The sequence below is a fragment of the Pongo abelii genome, chromosome 3, assembly GCF_028885655.2.
Source record: "Pongo abelii isolate AG06213 chromosome 3, NHGRI_mPonAbe1-v2.0_pri, whole genome shotgun sequence".
NCBI classification, from domain to species: domain Eukaryota; kingdom Metazoa; phylum Chordata; class Mammalia; order Primates; family Hominidae; genus Pongo; species Pongo abelii.
The window spans coordinates 144514012-144539862 of NC_071988.2; the positions used below are offsets into that span (position 1 = coordinate 144514012).

The following is a 25851-nucleotide window of genomic DNA, read 5'->3' on the forward strand; positions in this document are numbered from 1 at the left end:
TGCTATTTGCATGAAAATTGCTATGAAATAGCATGATTGCTATTTATGCAAATAGCAATCAAAATAGAGCTGAAGACTATTTTGAAAGTCTTCAGACTCTTTAAGAACACATATAGAATACTTTCATTTCAGCTTTAACAATACATATAGAATACTTTAAAATCTTTAAATTAGTCTCTTATGGGTAGCATAATTTTGAATCTTGTTGTTTAATCCATTCAGCCACTCTGTCTTTTGACTGAAGAATTTAATCTTCCATTTGAAGTAATTATTGATAGGTAAGGGCTTACTAGGGCTATTTTATTGTTTTCTGTTTTGTAGTACCTTTGTTCCTTTCTTCTTCTCTTGCTGTCTTCCTTTGTGATGTGATTTTTTTTTTAGTGATGTTCTTTGATTCTTTTCTCTTTATCGTTTGTGTATCTATTACATGATTTTTCTTTGTGATTACTCTGAGGCTTACATAAAACACCTTCTAGTTGAAACAGTCTATTTTAAGCTGATAATAACTTAACATTGGTCACACACACAAACTCTACGCTTTAATTTCTCCTGCCCCCCATATTTCATATTACTGATGTCACGTTTTGCATCTTTTATATGTTGTGTATCCACTAACAAATTATTGTGGCTATTGCTATTTGTAATTTTTTTTTTAACTTTTACACTTGTAGCTAAAAATGATTTCTGTGCTAGTACTATACTATTACAGTATTCTGGGTTTGTCTGTATTCTTACCTTTACAGGGGGTTTTGTACTTTCATATGCTTTCATATTAGTTAGCATCCTTTTATTTTAACTTGATGAACTGCCTCTAGTGGTGCTGAATACCCACATATTTATTTGGTTATGTCTTTATTGCTCTCTTATTTTTTAAGGCCAGACTTTTCTGGTATAGTATTCTTTGTTGGCAGTTTTTTTTTTTTCCCCCTTTTTCTTTTAGCACTTTCAATATATCATCTTACTCTCTCCTGGCCTGCAATGGATTGTCTGAGAAATCTGGTCATAGTCTGATGACAGTTTCCTTATATGTAATGAGTTGCTTTTTCTTGCTGCTTTCAAAATTTGTTGACTTTTGAGAATATGATTATAACATATCTTGGTGAAGCTCTCTTTGTTTTAATCTATTTGGAGTTCTTTAGGCTTTATTGATTTAGATTTGAATCCATAAAGCCTAAGGAATTCCAAATACACTAAAACAAATTATGTTCATTTCCCTCTCCAGATTTGGGAAATTTTCTGTCATTCTTTCTTTTTTTTTTTTTTTTTTGAGACGGAATCTCACTCCGTCACCAGGCTGGAGGGCAGTAGTGTGATCTTGGCTCACTGCAACCTCTGACTCCCTGGTTCAAGGGATTCTCCTGCCTCAGCCTCCCGAGTAGCTGGGATTACAGGCACACGCCACCATGCCAAGCTAATTTCTGTATTTTTAGTAGAGACAGAGTTTCATATGTGGCCAGGATGGTCTTGATCTCCTGACCTCGTGATCTGCCCGCCTCGGCCTCCCAAGGTGCTGGGGTTACAGGCCTGAGCCACCATGCCCAGCCCATTATTTCTTTAAGTAAATTTTCTGCCCCTTTCTCTGCTTCTTCTGGGTCTGTTGTAATGTGTACACTGGTTTGCTTAATGTTGCGTTCTAAGTCCCTGTTAGGCTTTTTTCACTCTTCATTCTTTTTTCTTTTTGTTTTTGTGACAAGATAATTTCAGAAGATCTGTGTTTAAGTTTGCTGATTCTTCTGTTGTATTGTCTGCTGTTGAAGTTTTCTGTTGAATATTTAATTCACTCATTGAATTCTTCAGTTCCAGAATTTCTGTTTGGTTCTTTTTTATACTTTCTATCTCTTTCTTGAATTCTTCATTTTGTTCATGCATTGTTTTCCTGGATTCATGTTATTTGAGTTCTCTTGTAGCTAAGATGATTATTTTTTATACTTATCTGGGAGTTTATGTATCATCAGTCATTTAGTGTCTGCTACTGGTGCTCAATTTTGTTCCTTTGGTGTACTGTTTCTCTAATTATTAGTGATTTTTGTGGGCTTGTGTTATTGTCTGTGCATGTGAAAAAGTAAACAACACTTCTTGTCTTTACAGATTGGTTTCTGTAGGGAAAGCCCTTCACTAGTCAGCTTGTCTAGTAGTTCTGGGTGGGCTATCTTGCTGCTGGAGTCCTTGGGTATCTTGGTTTGTTGTCTGGGTCAGCAGGTGGATGGTCTTGGCGTCTAGGTCCAAGGAGGGCAGTCTTAGTGCTGGGATGGGGCCGGAGCCTGAGGCCACAGGGACAGGTCTGGAGCCTCTGTCCGCTGGGGCTGATCTGGAGCCTGTGTCTATGGGGGTGATCCTGAAGGCTGAGTTCATGGATGCCACCTGGCACTGAGGTGTGCCTTGAATTCAGGACCATAGTGGTGGGTCTAGAGCCTGAGACCAGCCTGGGTCTACAGTGGCTGGTTTGGAGTTTGGGGCTGCAGGTCCAAGCCTGGCTCTTGTGTAGGCCTAGAGCCTAAGTCTGCAGGGATCCATCCTGGGCTGTGGGGGCTGACCTTGGGCTGGGATAGGGCAAGTACTGGAATCTGTGGGGAGAGTTGGATGCTTATGTCATCTTTCATTCTGAACAGTATTTCTCTCCACATTGTGCTGCCAGAAGTTGGGGGTGGGATGAAGCATTTAATGAGAAACTTTACTTCCTAGTTTCTTCAATGCATGTTTTCTTATTTATTTATTTTTTTTGAGACGAAATCTCTCTTTGTTGCCCAGGCTAGAGTGCAGTGGTGCGATCATGGCTTACTGCAGCTTCAGTCTCCTGAGTTTAGTTGATCCTCCCACCTCAGTCACCTGAATAGCTAGGACTACAGGTGTATGCCACCACACCCAGCTAATTTTTTGTTTTACTTTATTTTTTGTAGACATGGGTTTTCCCTATGTTGCCCAGGGTAGTCTTGAATTCCTAGGCTCAAGCAGTCTTCTCACCTGGGCATCCCAAACTGCTGGGATTACAGATGTGGGCTACTGTGCCTGGCCTGTTTCCTTATTTTTGTTCTCCACCCAGGTACTCTAATCTCTCACTTGGATTCCTTAGCTGTTGTGAAGGTATTTTCAAGTGTGGGCAGTTGTTCAAGCTGATATTTCTGTGAGGAAAGAGCAGTAGAAACTCCTATTCTGCCATCTTTCCATCATCAGTTTCATCACAGTTGTACTCTTTCTTGCAAAAGCTCTACCATTACAATTATTTGAAAACTTAGAGCCTTGTTAGAGAGTCTGGCCTAGTTGTATCCTTTACCTCATTGTGTATAGGCATTTCAGTATCCATAGTTCTCTTGGTCATTAACGTTTTTAAATTGTTAGCTAAAAATAAAACAAAAAACAAAACAAAGGAAACTAAAGTGATATTAGATAAATGAAGTAGACTATGTGGAATGATAAGGATTTGTTTTCAGTTTTTTTTTTTTTTTAAGAGATGGGAGCTCTCTCTGTCACCCAGGCTGGAGTGCAGTGGTGCAGTCCTAGCTCACTTCACTGTGGCGTCAAATTTCTCTGCTCAAACGATCCTCCTGACTCAGCCTTCTGAGCAGTTGGAATAGCAGGCACATGCCATTGCACCTTACTAAATTTTTTATTTTTTGTTGAGACGAGGTCTTGCTTTGTTGCCCAGACTGGTCTGGAACTTGTGGCTTCAAGTGATCCTCCCGCCTCAGCCTCCCAAAGTGCTAAAATTGCCGGTGCAAGCCACCATGCTGGACCTGTTTTCCCTTTTAAAAGTGACTGTATTCCTTGAACAATGTGTTTTGTGGTCATATAAGTTTTGGGATTGTTGGTTTAAATAAAACCAATAGTTTCTTTTCTGCTGGGCTCCACAGAGTCTTTTAATATGCTAATATTTATCATTATGAAGTGATCAAAAGGATTTCTTATGGAAACTTAGTTGCCATGGCTTGGGGAGCAGCGACTTTTTGTATTTTGCAATGTGATTGCAATAAATGACCACAAGTTCTTTCCATCACTGTGTGTTTGCCCTTTTGTGTGCAGTTTTGTACTCCTATGATAAAAGAAATGGAATCAGTTTTTGCAGGCTTTAAGTCTGTGCCTGGCCTTGTTACTTTCTTTGGCCAGTGTGATATCAACAATCATGATGCACACAGGCTTGAAAGTGCTTGAGGCTTGCTTTCCCTTGCTGCTCTTTTAAATCCTGCCTTATCTATATTAAGAAATATTTACTAGCTTCCTGGAGGATGAGAGACCCTGTGGAACAGAATGAGCCCTCTTAGCTGAGAATCCTTCTACCCAGCTGTCCTGCCAGTTACCAGACATGTGACATCATGCTGGACTATCCTATCCCAATTGAAGTTTGTCCACACCAGAAGAATCACCCAGTTAACTCTCAGAACTGTCATAAATAATATATGTCTGTTGTTTTAAGTCACTAATTTTTGGGGTAATTAATTATCAAAAGCTAAAGGATGCATATACTTGTTAACTTTTTATATAATACAGTTGTTTTGTAAATTTAGGCTGAGAAACAGTGCTCTATGGATAGGAACATTCTTTAAGGACTTATTGCTAGTTTAGGTTACTTAGTGTGGTTTTGAATTCTTTTTGAGACATTTTCAAATTTACTATTGAATTTTAACTTAATTTCCAAAAATTTCTATAGCAGAACATGCTCATTTAATGTAAATAATTTGACAAATGGAATTATGTAATAATGGATGATTGATGTTGGGTTAGTAGAAACTTTCTAGAATTGATGTTATAAAACCTTTGACTGATTATTATGAGTTTTTTTTATCTGCAATATTTATCTGTATTTTATTGCGTACTGTTGCATAAAATAATGGGTCAGGTAGATGCCCAGTCATCAAATGCCACATGTCAGAATTTCAGGTGATAGTTACAAACTACATCAATCAAAAACACCTTCTAGTTTAAAACAATTTGGAACTACAGAACATACAGTAATGTTTTAAACTTAAAATTACTGCCAATGGGGAATGTGTTTAAACAGCATCCACTCTTGGAATTGCTAAACTGATTTATTCATCATAGGAACTGGTACTACAACTGCATATTTAATTGCTCTAATGAAAGATTTTTTTCCTTTATTTTCCTTTAATACAGTATTTACAATCCACGGACTTGTGCCATTTTCCATTTGGCAGTTTATTATTTGGCCTAAGGCCATGGTGTACTGTGATGTTACTCATGAGCTCTGGAGTGATTAACACTGGTGAAAGTACTTTCTTATACTGCATTTTATGCTTGCTTCAGATAATAAAAATTGTCCTGAGAAGTCAACATTTCTGTAATTGGATTCCTAAAAATTCAGTTTCCTGATTTCTGGCAATTACATCTACAAAAATTTCTCCAGATTATTTCTGCAGATGGTTAATACTTATTTTGGTATAGAAAACCTGTTTCAAATGGCTAGTTAATTATCAACATTTAAAAAATAGTATAGTGGGCATTTAGCATGTTTTCAGAAAAGATTTTAGTGCATAAAGTTAAAATTTCCAAATCACACTTGCCTAGTTACATTTAAGTTTGCAAGAAAGGTGCTAGGATGGAAATATTGCCAGTGAAAACATAAACGTTAATACATTACTAATTTTAGGAGACCACAAGTGTTAGCCACTTACTTAAATGTAATTTTTCCTTCTTTTGGAGCTTCTGAATGGTGATTACAGTGACATTAAGGTCAAATGCATTTTCTTTACAGCATGAATCCTTACAATCTAGGAATATGCTAATATTCATTGTGAAATTCCAATTTTCTTATCCAGAGATAACAGCTGTTAACATTTTGTTATAGTTCCTATGAGATTTGTGTGTGTGTGTGTGTGTGTGTGTGTGTGTGTGTGTATGTATATTAGAGATGGAGTCTCACTCTGTCGCCTATGCTGGAGTGCAGCAGCACGATCTCAGCTCACTGCAGCCTTCACCTACCAGGTTCAAGTGATTCTCCTGCCTCAGCCTCCCAAGTAGCTTAGAGTACAGGCACGTGCCACCATGCCTGGCTGATTTTTGTATTTTTTTTTAGTAGAGATGAGGTTTTACCATGTTGGCCAGGCTGGTCTCGAACTCCTGACCTCAGGTGATCTACTCTCTTCAGTCTCCTGGAGTACTGGGATTACAGGTGTGAGCCACAGTGCCTAGCCTTCTTTGTATATTTTAATGTAGTTAATCTTAAGATACATGTAGTTTTATATTCTGCTTTTTTCACTTAAAATTATGTAGTAAACATTTTACTTTAAAATTTGTTGGCGAAACTTTTTAAATGACTACACCAAAGACTTTTATATGGATAAACTGTAATTGGTTAATCCTTCTTCAGTCTCAAATATTTAGGCTTTTGTCTATTTTTCCATACCATTGTTATGAAGATATTTGTATCTTTGCATTTATGATTTTTAGAAATAAAATTATAAGACTAAAATGTATGATTTTTAAAGCTTGTGACAAATATCAAGTTTTTGTTTTCAGAAAGGTTATTCTAATTTATGATATATGACAAAAATTTAAAATTATGAAAACCTTAGGCAGGAACTCAATTTTCACTTTAGTTATTTTCTTTTTACTTTTCACTAGAGTTTATTTTTTTAACTTTTGGAAAGATCTTTATTGTCAGAAATTGATATTGAATAATCTTTAGATAAATACAGATTTTAAAAAGAAAATGAAAAATAATTATTAATTATATGTCTTCCCCTTCCTATAAAAGTGTTAAATTTTTAGATAAAAGGGTATAGCTGGGCCATTACTTTTAATGGATTTTACAGTACACGACAGCAGGTTCTTACCTTTTATTTATATCCTTAGTACTTAGCATATGAATAGCACATAGTAGATACCCAATCAATATTTGTTGAGTGAATGAATGAATAACTGTAATTTTCATGAATAAACCCCATATTAAATGATAAATTTCAGATATATGTGAAAACGAATTTCTCATCTTTCTTCTTTACCAAAGTACAATAAAGTCTATTATTAACCTCATGAAGCACCTTTAGATTTTTCATATTTTATAAAGCAGCTGATTTCTTTTGTGATTTTTAATCCATGTTCAGTGAATATAACATTTTTAGAATAAAAATGCCTATAATAGTACTATGCTATCTACTCTGGAAAGATATAAAGAAGTCCTTTATGTTTTCTGCAGAAACATTTTGCTGCTTTTATCTACTATTAAAAATTCTTATTTTAGTAAGGTAAACAAAAAAATAGTGCTTTTAATATTTGTACTCATATGTTATCATTGTGATAAGTTTCTCTATGTACAGCATAACAATTTTCAGTGATAAATGGCATTCTTAACCAAATATATACAAATTGAGTATCATCAAATTTAATTCTTTTATGCATCTAAACCTGCCTCCCCTCACCTCCATGCTTTCTCTATTTCATTTTATGTAGTGTTTTAGGTTGTTCCTTATTATTTGGAAGTAATTCATCTTTATACTTTTTGATCTTGCCTTTGGATTCTAGTTTTCAGAATTTGGACATTTGGTTCACAATGAGCTAATGTATAAACCATTAGAGAGGTAGTACTCCATTTTCTTGTGAACCCAGTTTTGTAAAGTGAACTGCAGCCAGAGCCTCAGGACTAATTGTATAACCCAAACCCCTTAGTAAGCTCTGATCCAGGTTAAACTTAGAGGTCGTTGGCTATCAAATTGAGTGTATACCACATATCATTAGTTAAATAAACATTTCTTATTTACTCCCATTTTAAAATGTAGCAGTTTTCTTAATTATATGAATAATCAAAAAACTGTCTCTTTCACTAATTATATATTTAAAATTTGCTACTATATTTTCACCTGGCACCTTTTCAGATGAGCCTAGAACATCAGAATGTGACAGTCAGTTGAGTTTCATAGGATGAGCTCATTAGCAGTACATTTCTGGTGCAAAGGTTTGAGTGAAGTAGTTTAATTGACTATAATTATATTTCATTCTTCATATCCCCTTAGGATAATTAGAAGAAATTCATTTTAGTTTTTATTCTTTAAATACAGTACTGCATTTTATATTTTATTTTTTTACAGGCTCAAAGATTGAGGGTTTCTATGATGCTTTATTAAATAAAAGATTGCTTTTTTTGGAATAAATAGTATAACCTGTGGAAATGCTATTAATTCCATATTGGTTCTTGGCAGGGCTTCTAAACTTGGTTTCTTTTGATTTGCTTCTTGTTGTCTAGACAGAAAAGTGTCTTCTGTCATTCCCAAGATCCCAGTCTTTCTTGCCAACTTCTCTTGTGCATTTTTATAGTTTTAAGTAATAGCAATTGAACAGGAAAGCACATTTGGGAAAGTAGATTACTTTTTACCAGGAAATAGTGCCAGAATCAAGATTGTAGTTTTAATCTCCTTAAATATTTCAGAAGGTTAACTCTTTCATTTCACTTTTCTTTTTATACCTTACTTTTCTTGGGCTTTTATAAAGAAGGAAAAATGGGAGAGATAGCACAAGTTACTGGAAGGATCATCAATTTCTATCCTCAGCTCTGATCCTGATAAACTGTTGGTGAAATCAAATAGCCTTCCTCTCAGACTCTAAATGGAAAATTTAATTTGCAATTTCTGATGGTTATCTTGTTCTGTATTTAGAAATAATGTTGAAGTTGTGATAGAGGCATATGCTATGCTTCTTTGTATATTTGATCAGTGCTCTTTAAATACTTCATGAGTGTTTGCTACAGTTACATATTTTCAGACAAAGTGAAGGAGATAATTTACATAAAGACTAGTACCCACTAGTAGGGTTAACGTGGTTCTTTTGTGGTACCACACTTCATCACTTTACTATATACAGATATGAAGTAATTGTATACTCATTTATCTCGCCCTTTAGTTCACTGGTCCCATTACTTCATAGTGTGATCTTTCCAAAAGAAATTACTAATATAGCTTAAAATCTATCAGCCTAACTGCCTATTGATCATCTCTAGGATGAAATCTGTGCTTTTTAGCCTCCTTTTCCACTTGCATCTCACTTTATGCTCTAGTCTTGTTGAACCACTTCATATTTTTGCACATGCTGTCCTCCTATCTGCCTGAAAAGTTATTTTATGACCTCTCAGTTACCAAAGATCCTGTAATGTGTACACCTCATGCCTTCCATACACATGGACTCCAAATACACATATATGCTTTGCAGACATAATTGTGTCTTGTGTACCTTTGTATCCCTAGTGCTTGGCAAATAATAACAACTAACTTAATTTTAGTTGAATGGCTGAGTGGATATTTTGTGAAGCAGTTTATGGTAGTTCCTATTTTTTCAGAAATAGTTCTTTTGCCTTTCCATATGTATTAGTCAAGATTCTCAAGAGAAACAACCAATGGGATGGATGGATGGATAGATGGGTGGATGGATGGATGGGCAGGTAGGTAAAGAGGTAGCTAGGTAGATAGCTAGGTAGGTAGGTAGATGGATAGATAGATAGATAGATAGATAGATAGATAGATAGATAGATAGATAGAGAGGAGAGGAGATTTATTAGGGAATTGGCTCACACAATTATGGAGGCTGAGAAGTCCCTCATAGGCTGCGTGCAAGCTGGAGATGTAGGGAAGCCTGTAGAAGGTAGTGTGATTCATTCCAAGTCCCAGGGTCTCATAATCAAGGAAGCCAGTGGTATAATTCTCAGTGAGACTGAAGGCCTGAGAACCCAGGGGGCTGCTGGTATAAGTCCCAGAGTCCAAAGGCTGGAGAACGTAGAGTCCCAATATCCAAGGACAGGTAAAGAAGGGTATTCTAGTTCCAGGAAAAAGAGCAAATTTTGCCTTTTTACTGCCTTTCTATTCTGTCTGGACTCTCAGCTGATTGGATGGTGCCTGCCCACATTGAGGGCTGATCTTCCCTAATGAGTCCATTGACTCACACCATTCTTCTTTGGAAACATCCTCACAGATACACCCAGAAATAATGCTTTACTAGCTGTTACATATCCCTTTATTCAGTCAAGTTGACATCTAAAATTAGCCATCACACCATGTGTTTTTGTTGGGTAGCAGCTTTATTTAGATGTAATTCACATACCAAACAGTTTATTCATTTAAAGGGTACAATTCCATGGTCTTTCGTATATCCGTGGAATCAAGTAACCATCTCCACTGTCAATTTTTAAAGATTTTCACCATCCTAAAAAGAAACCCTGTGCCCTGTACTTATCACCTCCCAACCTGCCCATCTCACTTAGATAATCACTTTGATTTGCCTGTTCTGTACATTTTATATAAATGGAATCATAAAATATGTGGCTCTTTGTGACTGGATTATTTTACTTAGCATAGGTTTTCCAGGTTCATGCATGTTGCAGCATGTATCAGTATTTAATTTTTTTTAACTGCCAGATCATATTCCATTGTGTTGATATAGCCCATTTGATTTATCAGTTCATCAGTTGATGGACAATTGGGTTGTTTCTACTTTTTGGCTATTGTGATAATCCTGCTGTGAACATTCATGTACAAGTTTTTGTTTGAATACTTGCTTTTAATTCTTCAAGGTACATATCTGGAAGTGGAATTGCTGAGTCATATGGTAACTTTATGTTTAACCTTTTGAGGAGCTTCTAGATATTTTCCAAAGTATCTGCACCATTTTACATTCTTACCAGTAGTACATAGAGAGTTCCCATTTTTTCCACTTCTTTGCTAACACTTGTTATTATCTATCTTTTTGATTATAGCTATCCTAGTGGGTGTAAAGTATTATCTCATTGTGGTTTTGACTTTCATTTCCTAAATGACTAATGATGTTCAGCATCTTTTCATTTGCTTATTGACCATTTGTATTGTATCTGCTTTAGGGAAATGTCTAGTCAGATCCTTTCCCATTTTTAATTGGGTGATTTGTCTTTGTATTATTGAGTTGTGAGAGTTCTTTATGTATTCTAGATATGATTCCTTTATCAGATATGTTATTTGCACATATATTTTTCCATTCAGTTAGTTGTCTCACTTTCTTGATAGGGTCCTTTGAAGCACAAAAGTTTGAAAAAAAATTTCGATTAAGTCCAATATCTTTTTGTTGTTGTTGTTGAATGTACCTTTGGTGTCACATTTGAAAAACTGTTGTCAAATCCAAAGGCTTTAAGGTTTACTCTGTTTTTTCTTCTAAGAGTTTTATAATTTTAACTCTTACATTTAGATCTTCGATTCATTTTTATCCCCCTAGACAGGGTTAACCCTATTTCTGTGTGTAACCATAGTCTTCTAGAAACTTTAACTATAACTTGAAGTTTTGAGAACTTTATATGGAGAAATTTTGTTTATTTTTACTGTGGTAAAATATACGTAACATAAAATGTGCCGTTTTTAAGTGTACAGCATGGCATCATTAAGTACATTCACGTTGTTGTGCAACCATCACTGGATCCATCTCTGGAACTTTTTCTTTTCAAACTGAAACTCCATACTCATTAAACAGTAACTCCTGATCCCCATTCATCATTAAGTATGATGTTAGCTTTTAATTAAAATGTCCTTTATTGGGTTAAGAAAGTTCCATTACATTTCTAACTCGCTGAGAGGTGTTTTTTTTCTTTTTTTTATAATTATGAATGGATCTTAAATTATTTTGAATGTTTTCTTTGTTATCTATTGAGATAATCTAGTGTTTCTTAGTCTGTCAATATGAATTATGTTAATTGATTTTCAATGTTTGAATCAGTCTTGTAGTCCTGGAATGAACTCCACTTGAATGTAGTATTCCTTTTACACATTGCTGAATACTGTCTGCTAATATTTTGTTGAGGATTTTTGCATATATGTTCATGAGGAATATTGTTCTGTAGTTTTCTTAGAATGTTTTTGTCTGCTTTTGATATCAGGATAATGTTGGCATAGTGAAATGAGTTGGGAAGTATTCTCTTTAGTTTTTATTTGTTGGAAGAAATTGTGTAGAATTAGTATTATTTTTCCCTTACATGTTCTCCACTGAAATCATCTGGGTCTGGAATTTTCATTGTTTGGAAGGCTTATGTAAATTTTAATATTTTTACTAAATCTAGGACTATTCAGGTTATCTGGTTTTTTTCCTCAAGTGAGTTTTGTTAGTTTGTATTTTTTCAAGAATTCTGTTTCACCTAAGTTGTTGAATTTATGGCCAGAGTCGTTCATAGTATTTCCTTATATTTTTAATGTCTGTTGGATCAGTGGTATGTCCAGTCTTTCATTTTTGATATTGGTAATGTGTGTTTACTTTCTCTTTTCCCTGGCTAGAGGTCTATCAATTGTATTGATCTTTTCAAATTGGTTTTCTTTCTTTTCCTTCTTCTTTTTTTTTCTGAGACAGTCTCACTCTGTCGCCCAGGCTGGAGTGCAATGGCATGATCATGGCTCACTGCGACCTCTGCCTCCTGAGTTCAAGCCATTTTTGTTCCTCAGCCACTCGAGTAGCTGGGATTACAGGCGTGCACCATCACGCCTGGCTAATTTTGTTATTTTTAGTAGAGAAGGGTTTCGCCATTTGGCTGGCTAGGCTGGTCTCGAATTCCTGGCCTCAAGTGATCTGCCCACCTCAGCCTTCCAAAGTGCTGGAATTACAGGTGTGAGCCACTGCACCCAGCCTTGTTTTATTGGTTTTCTGTTTTCTATTTTATTTATTTCTACTCTAATCTTTGTTATTTCTTTCCTTCTGTTTGCTTTATGCTAAGTTTCTTCTTCTTCCTCTAGTTTCTTAAGGTGGGATGTGTGGTTACTGATTTTAGATCTTTCTTCTTTTCTAATATAGGCATTCAAAGCCATAAACATTAATTAAAGCACTGCTTTAGCTGCATCACACATATTTGATATAGTGTATTTTCACTTCCATTTAGTTCAGTATATTTTAGAATTTCCCTTGGGACATCTTTAAATTATCACAGTCTACCTTTAAGTGTTATTATACCATGTGTACAGTATAAGAACCTTAGAACAATATATTTATATTGTTCCCCTCCTGGCCTTTATGCTATTGTTGTCATACGTTTACTTTTACATATATTGTAAACTTCAAAGCATATTGTCATCAGTTTTGCACTAAACAGAGTATTTTCTTTTGAAGAGTTTAAATATTAAGGAAAAGTGATCTTTATATGTACTCAATGTAGTCACCATTTCCAGTTCCCTTTAGTCTTTTGTGTAGATTCAAGTTTCTATCTGGTATCATGTTCCTTACTCTTGAAGTGCTTACTTTAACATTTCCTATAATGCAGCATTTAATATAGCATTAATGCATTATATAATGCATCCTATAATGCAGCATTTAATATAGCATTAATGCATGATATAATGCATCCTATAATATAGCATTTCCTATAATGTTCCTGGTCATGAACTACTTCAGTTTTGGTTTTTTTTTTTTAATATCTGAAAACATATTTTGTTTTTATTTTAGAAAGCTATTTTAACTGAATAAAGAATTCTACGTTGACATTCCTCCCTCGTGTTCTTTAATGGTTTTGCTCCACTGTCTTCTGTCTTGTATTTTTTTGAAAAGAAATCTGCTTTCTTCATTTTCTTTGTCTTGTCTATATAACATGTCCCCCGGCCCCACCTCATTGCTTTTAACATTTATCATTGGTTTTAAGCATTTTCGTAATCATGTGCCTTGGTAGTTTTCTTCATGTTTCCTGTGCTTTCGGTTTATTCATCTTGTATATTTGAGCTTACAGTGTTAGTCAAATTTGAAAAAAAAATTTCTTCAAATATTTAGTGTTTGCTCTTTCCTCCCTCACTGGAGACTCAAATTACACACATATATATGGAGGTTGTGTCTTCTTTTTTACTTTTTTTGTTTGGTTTTTGGTGATCTGTATCTAGTGCTGTGCCTACCAGTTCATAGCCTTTTTCCCCTTTTGAAATGGCTAATCTGCTGTTAATTCCATTCAGCGCCTTTTAAAATTATGGACATTGTAGTTTCTTCTCTAGAAGTTTGATTTTTATCTTTTTAAAGTGTTATACTTTTCTACTTACTGTTTTCAATGTTTCCTTTATTTGCACATAGGTAATGCATTTATAATACCTTCTAATGTCCTTGTCTACTAATCCTATCATCTGTGTACTTTTTGGATCAGTTTCAATTTATTGGTTTTTCTCTTTCTCCTTACGGGTATATTTTCCTGTTTCTTTGCATGCTTGTTGTTTTTTTTTTTTTCCAGTTGCAAAGTTATTTTCTTTTACTCTCTTTTTTTTTCTTTCTTTTCTTTTTGTAAAAGGAAACCATGGTCTTGGGGACTAGAGTGGAGTTTTGCATGCCTGGTAATTTCTGATTGAATTCTAGACATTGTAAATTTTACCTTGTTGGGAGGTGGGTTTTTTAAATATTCATAAGAATTTTAGTATTTATAAAAATATTTTTGAGTGTAGTTTTGAGGTGTGGTTAAGTGTTTTGGTAACAGTTTGATCCTTTTGAGTCTTGTGTTTAAATTTTCTGAGGTGAGACTAAGGCAGTGTTTCGAATAGGGTTAATTTTTCCACTCTATTGAGGTAGGGCCCTTTTTAGTACTCTACCTAATGCCTTATGAATTATGAGTTTCCACTCTGGCTATTCGGAGGAGGCACTGTTCCTGGCCCTTTGTGAGCGTTGGGTATTATTTCCTCTATTCTTTTTAGGTGCTTTTCTTTGGTCTTTTGTGTTTTCTTCATGTGTGAATATTTGGCAGCCACTTTTCCGTCACACACAGGGTTTTCTCTTTGTTTGAATTCCCACTCCCTCTGTCTCTGTACAGGGGAGCTGTTTTATTCTTCCTTCTTTCTTGCCTATTAAATTCTCCATGCCTATATATATGTGTGTATATATATATGTGTGTATATATGTGTGTGTATATATATATACACACATATACATATGTATATATATGTATACATATATATATATAGACCTTCTGCAAATTTTAAAGTTTTTCTCCCTGGGAACTTTATTTATTATCTTCAGTACTCTACCCTGCAAACTCTAGCCACTTTGCCTTTCCCATACTCCTAGCTCTGTCTTCTCAACTCAGGGAGTTTGTAGGTTCTGCCTAAGGTTTCCATTGGTATGACCTGTGAATTTTTTCCAGTCAATAAGTTGGGTGCCATCATAGGGCTCATCTTATTAGTTTCCCTTCTCTCAAGGGTCATTGTCTTTCATTCAGATGTTCAGTGTCCTGAAAGTTGATACTTTATACATTTTGTTTACTTCTTTTAGTTTAGTTTTTTTGTTTTTGTTTTTGTTTTGTTTTTTCCAGACATGTCTTAGTCCATTTAGTATTGCTATAGAATTTAGTATTGCTATAGAGGAATGCCTCAGGCTGGATAATTTATAAAGAAAAGAGGTTTATTTGGCTCATGGTTCTGCAGGCTGTACAAGAAGCATGGCACCAGCATCTCTTTCTGGTGAGGCCTATAGTAAGCTTTCACTTGTGTAGAAGGTGAAGGGGAGCTTGCATGTAGAGATCACATGGCAAGATGAGCAGCAAGAGAAGATGCCAGGCTCTTTTCAGTCACCAGTTCTTATGGGAACTAAGAGTGAAAACTTACTCCTGGAGAATGGCACCAAGCCATTCATGAGGGATCTGCTCTCACAATCCATACAGCTCTCACCTAGGCCCAACCTCCAATATTGGGGATCAAATTTCAGTGAGATTTGGCAGGACCAAACAAACCATATCCAAACTATAGCAAGACAGAAAGGTAAATGTTATCTTTTTTACTTTATGATCAGAAACAAAGGTCCCTATTTGTCCATTTTTGAAAGTCCCATATTTAATGATTTACAGCCATGCCACAGCAGAAGACATATTCACATGTCCTGTGTTAAAATTGCTGTCTGAATTTCATGTACTCTTTAGAGAACTGCTTTGCAGTTTTAAGTATACATTTTCAGAAAAAAAAAAAAAAGCTTGTTAAGGATGAAATTTCTTCTCGTTTTGATCCTATAGAAAGAGGAATGCTCTAAGGTAAAATGGGGTATGATGCTAAAATGGGAAAAGTAGGGTAGATTGATTAAACTTAATCTGAAAACTAGCAGCAGATGTTTGAGAACTCCATCATAGGCCTGAAATAAATTTAAGGATAAGTTCAAAGGTTTGGTATAAAGTTTTCTTTAATGTCCTGGGTTGAATGTAGATGGAGAGTTGGGGGAGGTGTGAGTTCTGGACAACTGTTAATTTGTTTGTAATTTTATTACCTATCTGTCTGTGCATCTGTCTTCACTGGGGTCCCCAAGACCACTCTCAGGCTTGATGATTCACTAGAAGGACTCACTGGACTCAGAAGCTGTTACACTCATGGTTATGATTTGTTAACCCTGAAAGGATACAGATAAAAATAAGCAAAGGGAAAAGGTGCATGGGTAAAGTCCAGAAGAAACCAGGTACATGCTTCTAGATGTCCTTTTCCAGTGGAGTCACATGGGAACGCACTTAATTCTCCCAGCAACTATGTCTGACAACAGGTGTGAAGTCACTGCCAAACAGAGAAGTTCACTTGAGTCTTAGTGTCCAGAATTTTACTGGAGGTTAGTCACGTTGGTATACTACAGTGCTGGCGTGACTGACCTCAGCTATCCAGTTTCCAGTACTTCCCAGGGCAAAAACAAGCATTCACCATAAATCACACTGTCAGTATAAACTTATCATCTGGTCAGATTGGTACAGCATGGCCCAAGGTACATACATACTGGGATATTGTGCCTGATACTTGTTTTTATGTGCACCAGTACATACATCTCTAGTTTACTAACTCCATACTTTATTTGGATTGAATTAGTTTTTCCTCTAATGTCCTTTGTCTGTTTGAGGATCCCTTGTAGATTTTCACATTACATGTGGTCATCATGTTTCTAGGTTTCTCTGGGCTGTGACAATTTCTTTTCTTATTTTTGATGGCGTTGACGATTTTAAGGTGTACTGGTCAGGTCTTTTATAGAATGCTTCTCAATTTGAGTTTGGTTGATGTTTTCTTACGGTTTGACTGGGATTGACGGTTTTGGGAGGAAAACCAGACATGAAGTTCCAATTTTCATCACAGTCTAACTAAAGTATAATATATATTTTGAACCTTTAATTATCTAATTTAAAAATCTCCTAGCCCTTCAGAAATACTTAATCAGATTTTAGGCCATTATGGTGCTTATATGCCAAATTTGTTCTCAGTGGCTTTTCTTATCTGATAACTTTTAATTAATGTGCAGCCTTCTTTGCAGTGGTGTCAAGATCGCTGTGCACAACTTCATATCTTTCTGGAGACAACAGGGAAAGGAAGCCAGAAGGAACAACAAGAATTGGTCAAAGTGCAGATTAGGGAAGCTAAAATTGGTCTCTTTTACTAGATTAGAATCTGGAGTAAAACTCCAGTCTGGCCCTTCAGCATAAGTTTTCCATTATTCTCATATGCCTCTCTTCCTTCTACAAGCCAAATTAAAATTTAGTATTAGGGACTCCAAATGGTACAAACTCATTCATTCTCTTGAATTGCCTAACTCCTACTCATTCTTCATGTTGTTGCTTAAATGTCAGATCTTTATGAAGCTATACTTGACTTAGAGGACCCTCAAGGCCTGTCATGGGCTCTTGTAGTATTGTGTATAATTTTTTTATCTAGTCCTTAGTTTAAGTATTAGTGTATTTTTTAATGTATTTTTTTTTCCAGACTGTAAGCTCCACAATGTAGAGACTGTGTCAGTTTTATTCATTTTTGTATTCTTAGAGCCAGGCCAAGCATTCAAAACAGCCATGCAGTAATATGAATATATCTGAATCAATGAGTGAATACATAAATAATTGAGAAAATGAATGGATATTAGATATTAAAACCTTTACCAACTCTACTTATAGCAGCCTGACTCTTGTTAACCATAAATACACACTTGTAACGCATGGGCCCCACACTTACCCTAAGTTATAAAAATGGCACAATTAGGTAATTTCTACCCTAAGACAGTCAGTTTTTGCTCAGTGATCTAACCACGTGGGCTTGCTTACTTCTGAGACTTGCTTGACCTATCTCATTGTACTCACTCTGTGCCTGAGATACATGTCCAATTTCTCAAGGCAAGTTCTTCTTCCAGAATTTTCTTGTGACATACTTTGGGCTGAATTCCCTAGTTGGTTCTGTACCAGTAAACTCATACCCCCAGCTATTACATGTAGCACATTCAACATTCAGGGACAAACTTTGATGTAAGTTAAAATTTTTTTTCTTTTCTAAATATTGCCCATTAAGACTGTGTTTTAAGGATTGTTTTCTAATACTTTCTTTACTCTTTATCAGAGGTTTGTCCTCCTACCTTTTGCCTTCAAACCAAAACATCAGTAACAGTCCTCTTTCCCCAACATCTTTGTTCTCTGGCCAGCATTGATTATTCTTCCCCATTGGGGAGCTTACTTTCTAGTCTATACCTCAGGACACAGAATCTGAACTGCTTTTAAAGTTTGCTTATATGAGTTTGCTGAGCTTTCTGACCCAGAGATATCTTCTCTCTTTGCCTCGCGTTTAATAAACATTTGGAGCATCCCTTCAGCCAGTCTTGGCAGAGTAGGCTTTTTATTTCCATGTATACAAAAACTTTATTATCAGCTAACCATCAAAGGAAATCAGAGAAAATGGTTTGAACTTATGACCCAACTATTTGGACAGATTAGGGCTAGGAAATGTGATACAAGGCATGTATGTATAGACTTTGTACACTTTTACATATTGGTTTCACTCGCATCCCTGTGAAGAGACCACCAAACAAAGACTAGGGAGGGACCGATGTGTTAAAGAATGCCTGGACATCAGGCACCTCAGACCGTTTGCCCATTTTACGACAAGAATTATCTAGATCTCGTAGGATGGAAAAATCGAAAGTGCCGTTTTCTGGCTATTTGGAACCACTGTCAAGTTTGTATTGGGGTCAAGCGGTGTTGCAGAAGAAAGTAAGATGCTTAGATTTTAGGTCAGGTGTGAGTTGAAGAGGTTTTAAGGTCTTGAGAACACAGGCTAAGGGAGAAGAAGGAGGAATGGAGGGTGGAAGGTTGCCTATAGTGAAGGCGGCAAGTCCAGAGAAAAGAGAGGGTAGAGACAGAATGAAGGGGTGGGGGGGTGCTTGCCCCCCTGGAAAGTAGAGAGAAAAGAGAGGGTGGAGACACAGAGAGAAGGGGTGTGGGGTGCTTGCTTCCCAGGAAAGTGGAGAAGGGGTGGGTAGAGACATGGAAGGGGTGGGGGGTGCTTGCCCCCCAGGAAAGTGGAGAAGGGGTGGGAGGTGCTTGCCCCCCAGGAAAGTGGAGAAGGGGTGAGTAGAGACATGGAGAGAAGGGGTGGGGGATGCTTGCTCCCCAGGAAAGTGGAGAAGGGGTGGGTAGAAACATGGAGAGAAGGGATGGGGGGTGCTTGCCCCCCAGGAAAGTAGAGAAGGGATGGGAGGTGCTTGCCCCCCCAGGAAAGTGGAGAGAAGAGAGGGTAGAGACATGGAGAGAAGGGGTAGGGGGTGCTTGTCCCCCAGGAAAGTGGAGAGAAGGAAGGGTAGAGACACGGAGAGAAGGGGTGGGGGGTGCTCGACCCCCAGGAAAGTGGAGAAGGGGTGGGTAGAGACATGGAGAGAAGGGGTGGGGGGTGCTTGTCCCCCAGGAAAGTGGAGAAGGGGTGGAAGGTGCTTGCCCCCCAGGAAAGTGGAAAAGGGGTAGAGACACGGAGAGAAGGGGTGGGGGGTGCTTGTCCCCCAGGAAAGTGGAGAAGGGGTGTGGGGTGCTTGCCCCCCAGGAAAGTGGAGAGAAGGAAGGGTAGAGACATGGAGAGAAGGGGTGGGGGGGTGCTTGCCCCCCAGGAAAGTGGAGAAGGGGTGGGGAGAGACACAGAAGGGGTGGGTGAGCAGCCAAAGCAGGTGTCCCCGCAATTGACTTGCCACCAAGGGAATGTGGGTGAATGACCAAGGCAGGCGTCCCCGCGGTAATCAGACATCAATGAAATGTGGGTGAATAATCAGGCAGGCATCCCCGCAGTGATTAAACACCAAGGGAAGACTGTCTTCCCGAGTGTGTGACCGGCGCCGGAGTTTTGGGTCCACGGATAAAACGTGTCTCCTTTGTCTCTACCAGAAAAGGAAAGGAACTGAAATTAAGAGAAGGGTGAGACTGAAGTGTGGCACCAAGATTGAAAGGAGAAAGAGATTGAGGGTTAGTGAGAGAGGTTGGAGAAGAGAGTAAAGAGGCCGCTTACCGGCTTTAAAATTGGTGAGCTGTTCCTTGAGCTGGTTAGTCTGAGGACCAGAGGTCATAGGTGGATCTTTCTCATGGAGCAAAGAGTAGGAGAATAGCAGATTGATCTCCCAAGGCAGGTCCCCCTATCCGAGTCACGGCACCAAATTTCACTCGCGTCTGTGTGAAGAGACCACCAAACGGGCTTTGTGTGAGCAACAAGGCTGTTTATTTCACCTGGGTGTCAGCGGGCTGAGTCTGAAAAGAGAGTCAGCAAAGGGAGATAGGGGTGGGGCCGTTTTATAGGATTTGGGTAGGTAAAGGAAAATTACCGTCAAAGGGGGTTGTTCTCTGGCTGGCAGGGGTGGGGGTCACAGGGTGTGCAATGGGGGAGGTTTTGAGCCAGGATGAGCCAGGAGAAGGAATTTCACAAGGTAATGTCATCAGTTAAGGCAGGAACAGGCCATTTTCACTTCTTTTGTGATTCTTCAGTTACTTCAGGCCATCTGGATGTATATATACGTGCAGGTCACAGGGGATATGATGGCTTAGCTTGGGCTCAGAGGCCTGACAATTGGTAACCTTTTTCACCTGACCACATCTATGAGTTTAATACTAACTCTCCAACTTTTTTCTTTATTTTTATTTTACTTTAAGTTCCAGGATACGTATGCAGAATGTGCAGGTTCTCAGCAAACTAACACAGGAACAGAAAACCAAACACTGCATGTTCTCACTCGTAAGTGGGAATTGAACAATGAGAGCACATGGACACAGGGAGGGGAACATCACACACCGGGGCCTGTCGGGGTTGGGGGGCAGGGGAAGGGAGAGCATTAGGACAAATACCTAATGCATGTGGGGCTTAAAACCTAGATGATGGGTTGGTAGGTGCAGCAAATCTCCAACTTTTTTCTATATTGCCCATCTTAACCTCCTACCAGCTTGTCCCTCTGTCACTTTTACCCCTTCTGTTGTTTTACTTGTAAGATAATACAAGAGAAATACATGTCGGCCTATTAATTTATTTCTTTACCAAGCACCAAACATATGTAATATAGAAGGTACTATGTTAGGAAGGTCCTAGTCATACACACATATACAAAAAATAGTTTGGTTGTTAATTACTCATGCCTCAAATTATCAAGAAAAGTAATCAAAACTCATTTAAACATTTTTACTATTAAAAATGATTTCTTCTAGTTTTGGGGCATTTGGTTATGTAGTATTCCATATGATTGACTTAAAATTCACTTAAGAAGCTTGTTAAACATATACTTAGCTCCTGGGCTTGGGGGTCAATCCGTAGAATCCCCTCTGTCTTCCCTCTGTTTTTAGTTTCCTTGTTTTTCGTTTCTATATTATCCATATTCCTTTATCTTTCCCAGTTCTGCTATGCCATGGTAAGAATTGCAGGAGTTACTAAGCAGTTTTCTTAAATATTCAAAGCATTTGCTGGTAATTATAGGGAAGTTATTCAAGGAATTTGGTAAATTAGAAAAAGCAAAATATTTTCATGAGGTATGAAGAATTTTGTAGGCGAGTTTTATGCTGTTGTCATATCTGAGTCTTAATTTTTGTTACTTTCTTAAGTTTCCATTTTTTATGAGGTTTTTTTCTTATACTTGTTCATCTGACAAAAGTAGGTAGTTTTTAAAAGCTCATTGTGTAAATGGTTAACCATTTTTAAGGTGAATTAAGACATACATTTTTGTACTCTAAGGGAAGTTACTTGGATAATTTATTATATTTATAAGGTTTGACTTCATGCATAGCCAGATCTGAGGACAGTGCTAAGTGTGATTGTAATGTAATGATATTTTAGAAATTGAGCTAAGATTTTAATATAACCATTAAACTGATTATTGAAATCTATACAGTTTGAAAAAAAGTTACCTTTAAGTTGATAATATTTTTCATTTTTTTCAGATACCTATATTTTTTAAACTTGAATAATTCCCATCTTAATGTCTTTACTTATTAAATATGACATCTATGAGCATCTGGCCCTCTTAGCTATTATATGTTTAGTGAGGTTCTCAATGTTATTTACTAAAGAGCAACAAATCCCAACAAATCAAGAGCAATTAGTGGCCCAGTTTTGGTGTATAGTTCCTTATATTCTTTCTAATCTAGTTTTTTAGCTTTCTGTACTCCCACCTGTGAAATTGTTAGATGTTTTCAACCTAAGCTTGCTTATGGAAAATGGAAATAAAACAAAGAGGGGAAAGGCTGGGAGAAAAGAAAAGCAAAGACCTCTTTGAATACTCAGCCCTTCCCACTCACCCTGTGCATAGCACTTCTTCACATTTTACTTGTCTGCACAATCTGTCTGCTTTTCATTGCTTTTCAGGGTCCTTGAGTGATTTTTGTATTTTGTCTGACATTTTTCTTTTTAATCAACGAGAGAGAGTCTATAGTTGCCTTATGGCACCATAGTGAAACTGGAAGTTTGACTTCTTTTTTTTTTTAAAAAAAAAAAAACAGTCTTCATAGAATGTGTCTTTATAGCATGGGAAAATTTTTTTTTCTTGCTTTTCACTGTACACAGCTAATGGCTTTTACTTGTTTTCATTTAGATCTAAGAACACATTTTAACAGTTACTGCTTCCTAATCTTGCTTTATCTGTATTAAAGAAGCATTTGGAAATTTATAATTGTTCTTGACCTTGGAGGTTGGTTTTTTCAACTTTTTTTTTCCTGCAATATGTAGTATCTTTAGTAATTTGGTACATTTATGATTTCTAAACAAAATATGTGTCTTTTGAACATTGTTGAAAAGTTAGCGTATGACCCCACAAAGAATTTGGAACAGGTGCCAGCCCAATTGCCACTGCCTGACTTCTTGTCCTTACATTGGGAGTTGTTAGCATGAGAAAACAAGATGTCATGGCATTTTCTCTAAAATAATACTTTGAAAAGAATTTTTGTCCCTGGTGGTAAAAAACTTGGCACCCAGCAAGCAAGAGGATCTTGACTCATAGATGTATAAAAACATCGTCAGTCCCCCTGGAGTTATGGAATTCCTCTCTCAGTAATTCTTCTAATGTCTGCAGCTCAGTTCATTAATTTTATTTTGCTCCCTTGGAATTTGTCCATAAAAGTATTTTTTTTCTGTTTATTTTTAACCTGATCATCAAGTTCCTTGGCTTCTATGGGTGTACAGTTTGAATTTTTGTTGTTGTTGTTGTTTTATTTTGTTTTGGGGTGTTTGGCTAGGAAGAACTAACTATAGGATGTTTGTCAGGGACATGTTCCTTGGGAAATTTATCTCACTGCTCTGTGCTTGTTTGACAGCTGTTCTTGCACTTCTGACTTTAACTCAAAAAGTTATAAAGCCATATGTGAGCAGCTGTTCACTGTTTTCATTAGGTCAGAATAAGATCGGATACAAATATTCTCAGGAATAATTTAGGTTATATTGTAAAAATAATTTAGGCTAGATTGTAGGAATAATTTTACGGTAGTTATGATATATTGTAAGTTATTAAAAAGAAGGTTCTAGAATTAAAAACAATTTTAAGCGTAAAGTAGTATTTGTTGAAAGATGAGAGGTGTTGAAAGATAATATACTGTCTGAAGGTAGGATAGTGAAACAGCTAGCTTTTGAATTCCTCTTCTAGTTCTAGGATTTTATGATTTCATGGTAGTGTTTATCCTTCTCTACAGACTAACTTTTCCCATGACTTCTTATGCTTTAGAACTCTTCTGTGTAATAATAAGCTTTTTTTTTGAGACAGAGTCTCGCTGTGTCACCCAGGCTAGAGTGTAGTGGCATGCTCTTGGCTCACTGCAACCTCCGCCTCCCAGGTTCAAGCGATTCTCCTGCCTCAGCCTCTTGAGTAGCTGGGATTACTGGCATGCACCACCACGCCCAGCTAAATTTTTTTTTTTTTTTTGTATTTTTAGTAGAGATGGGGTTTCGCCATGTTGGCCAGGCTTTTTAAGCTGATTCATATTTATTTGTGAATTATTATCACAGCCATAGAAAGAGTAATCATTTATCTGGCTTTCAGGTACTAAAATCAAAATGCAAAATTGGTTTGCCTTTAGTTTAAAGTGATCAGAACAAAAAAAAAGTGAAGATAATTTAATGGCTAATTTTTTTCAGTAGTCCTCCAGAATATAAACTTTATAATCATCTCTCAGACATTTAAATAAAGTATCTAGTATTTATTAAATATTTACCACATGCCAAGCAAAGTACAATTAATTTAACGTATACTCTCCTGTTTAATTCTCACAATTATCCTGAGACCTTAGGGTTTATTATCCCCATATTATAGAAGAGGAAAAAGTTTAGAGAGTTGAAGTAAATTATCCAAAGTCACATAGTAAGTAGTGGGTCTGAGATTTGAACCCAAGACCTTTTTTTTTTTTTTACCAAGTTCTAAATTTTAGAAGATACTTACTATATCAAAAAAGTATGAAGTTAAAAAGAATCAGAATGTAAAATTGTGAATATGTTAAACCATACATACACATGCACATACGTGTGTTTGCATTTGGAGAGGCTAGAAGGTCCTACACCAAAATATTAACAATGGTTACTTTTAGGTATTGGGATACAGATAATTCTTAATCCTTCTTTATAATTTCTTGTAGGCTATACTTCTTATATCTGCTATTCTCATAATCAACAAGGTGGGAATTGCTGCTATTTTTATATTCTAAAAACTTGACATCTTACATGTATGTAATTTTCAAATCTGTCTTCACTATCTTATTTGAGAATTGTAAAGCTGTTTTTCAGTAGCTTTTGTATTAATTTGTGTAAAGACAGATAGATATTTTATATGTGTAGAGACTGTCTCTTTTAGGATACTTTTCTTATTTCTCTTTCTAGATTTCAGATTTTTTGGACATTATCACACTCATTTTTGTGCCCCTACAGTCTCTAGGACAAATCCTGCACATAGAAGACATTTCTTAAAATTGATTGAATTTATTTCAGTTGTAAATTTTAACCACAGTACAATAGTTGGAAAGAATAAACGAATTACAGTTGTAATAATAAAGGAAACGTAGGTTAAGAAAATTTCCTAGATTTGTGAATCAGTCATTTCTCTAACTTTGTCACCTAGTTCTACTAGATGAATGGGTGGTTTCCTGACAACGTTGGGCACCCATCAAGGCTTTTTTTGTTTTGTTTTGTTTGTGTTTTTGGCTGAACCTCTTAATTACCCATCTGCATCATGCTTTTCTTTTTTTCTTGACCACAGCTTCTAGGATCTTAGTCTGCTTCCTTGTCCTCATGCTTTTATACATACACACACACACACACACACACACACACACACACACGAGTATGTCAAATGATAAAAGTAATGCAGTTTCACTGTAGAAAATTTTCATAATACCAAAAATTATTATGGATAATATAGAAATTGCTTGTATTCCTACCACTTTAAAAATAACAATTTTTGGAAATACATATATGTGTATGTGGTTTTTTTTTTTGTTTTTTTTTTTTTGAGACGGACTTTCACTCTTGGCGTTCAGGCTGGAGTTCAGTGGCGCGATCTCGGCTCACTGTTACCTCCGCCTCCCTGGTTCAAGTGATTCCCTTGCCTCAGCCTCCCGAATAGCTGAGTTTCCAGGTGCCGGCCACTATGCCTGGCTAATTTTTGTATTTTTAGTAGAAACGGGGTTTCACCACGTTGGCCAGGCTGGTCTTGAACTCCTGACCTGTGTGTATGTGTTTTAATTGGGAT

The 25851-nt window shown here is 36.7% G+C and overlaps 1 protein-coding gene across 8 annotated transcripts in view; it reads left to right on the forward strand.

Annotated features, from left to right (window-relative positions):
• Positions 1 to 25851, forward strand: part of AFG2A (AFG2 AAA ATPase homolog A) — a 409783-nt gene that overhangs the window by 64067 nt on the left and 319865 nt on the right. The gene's annotated exons all lie outside the window — the stretch shown is intronic.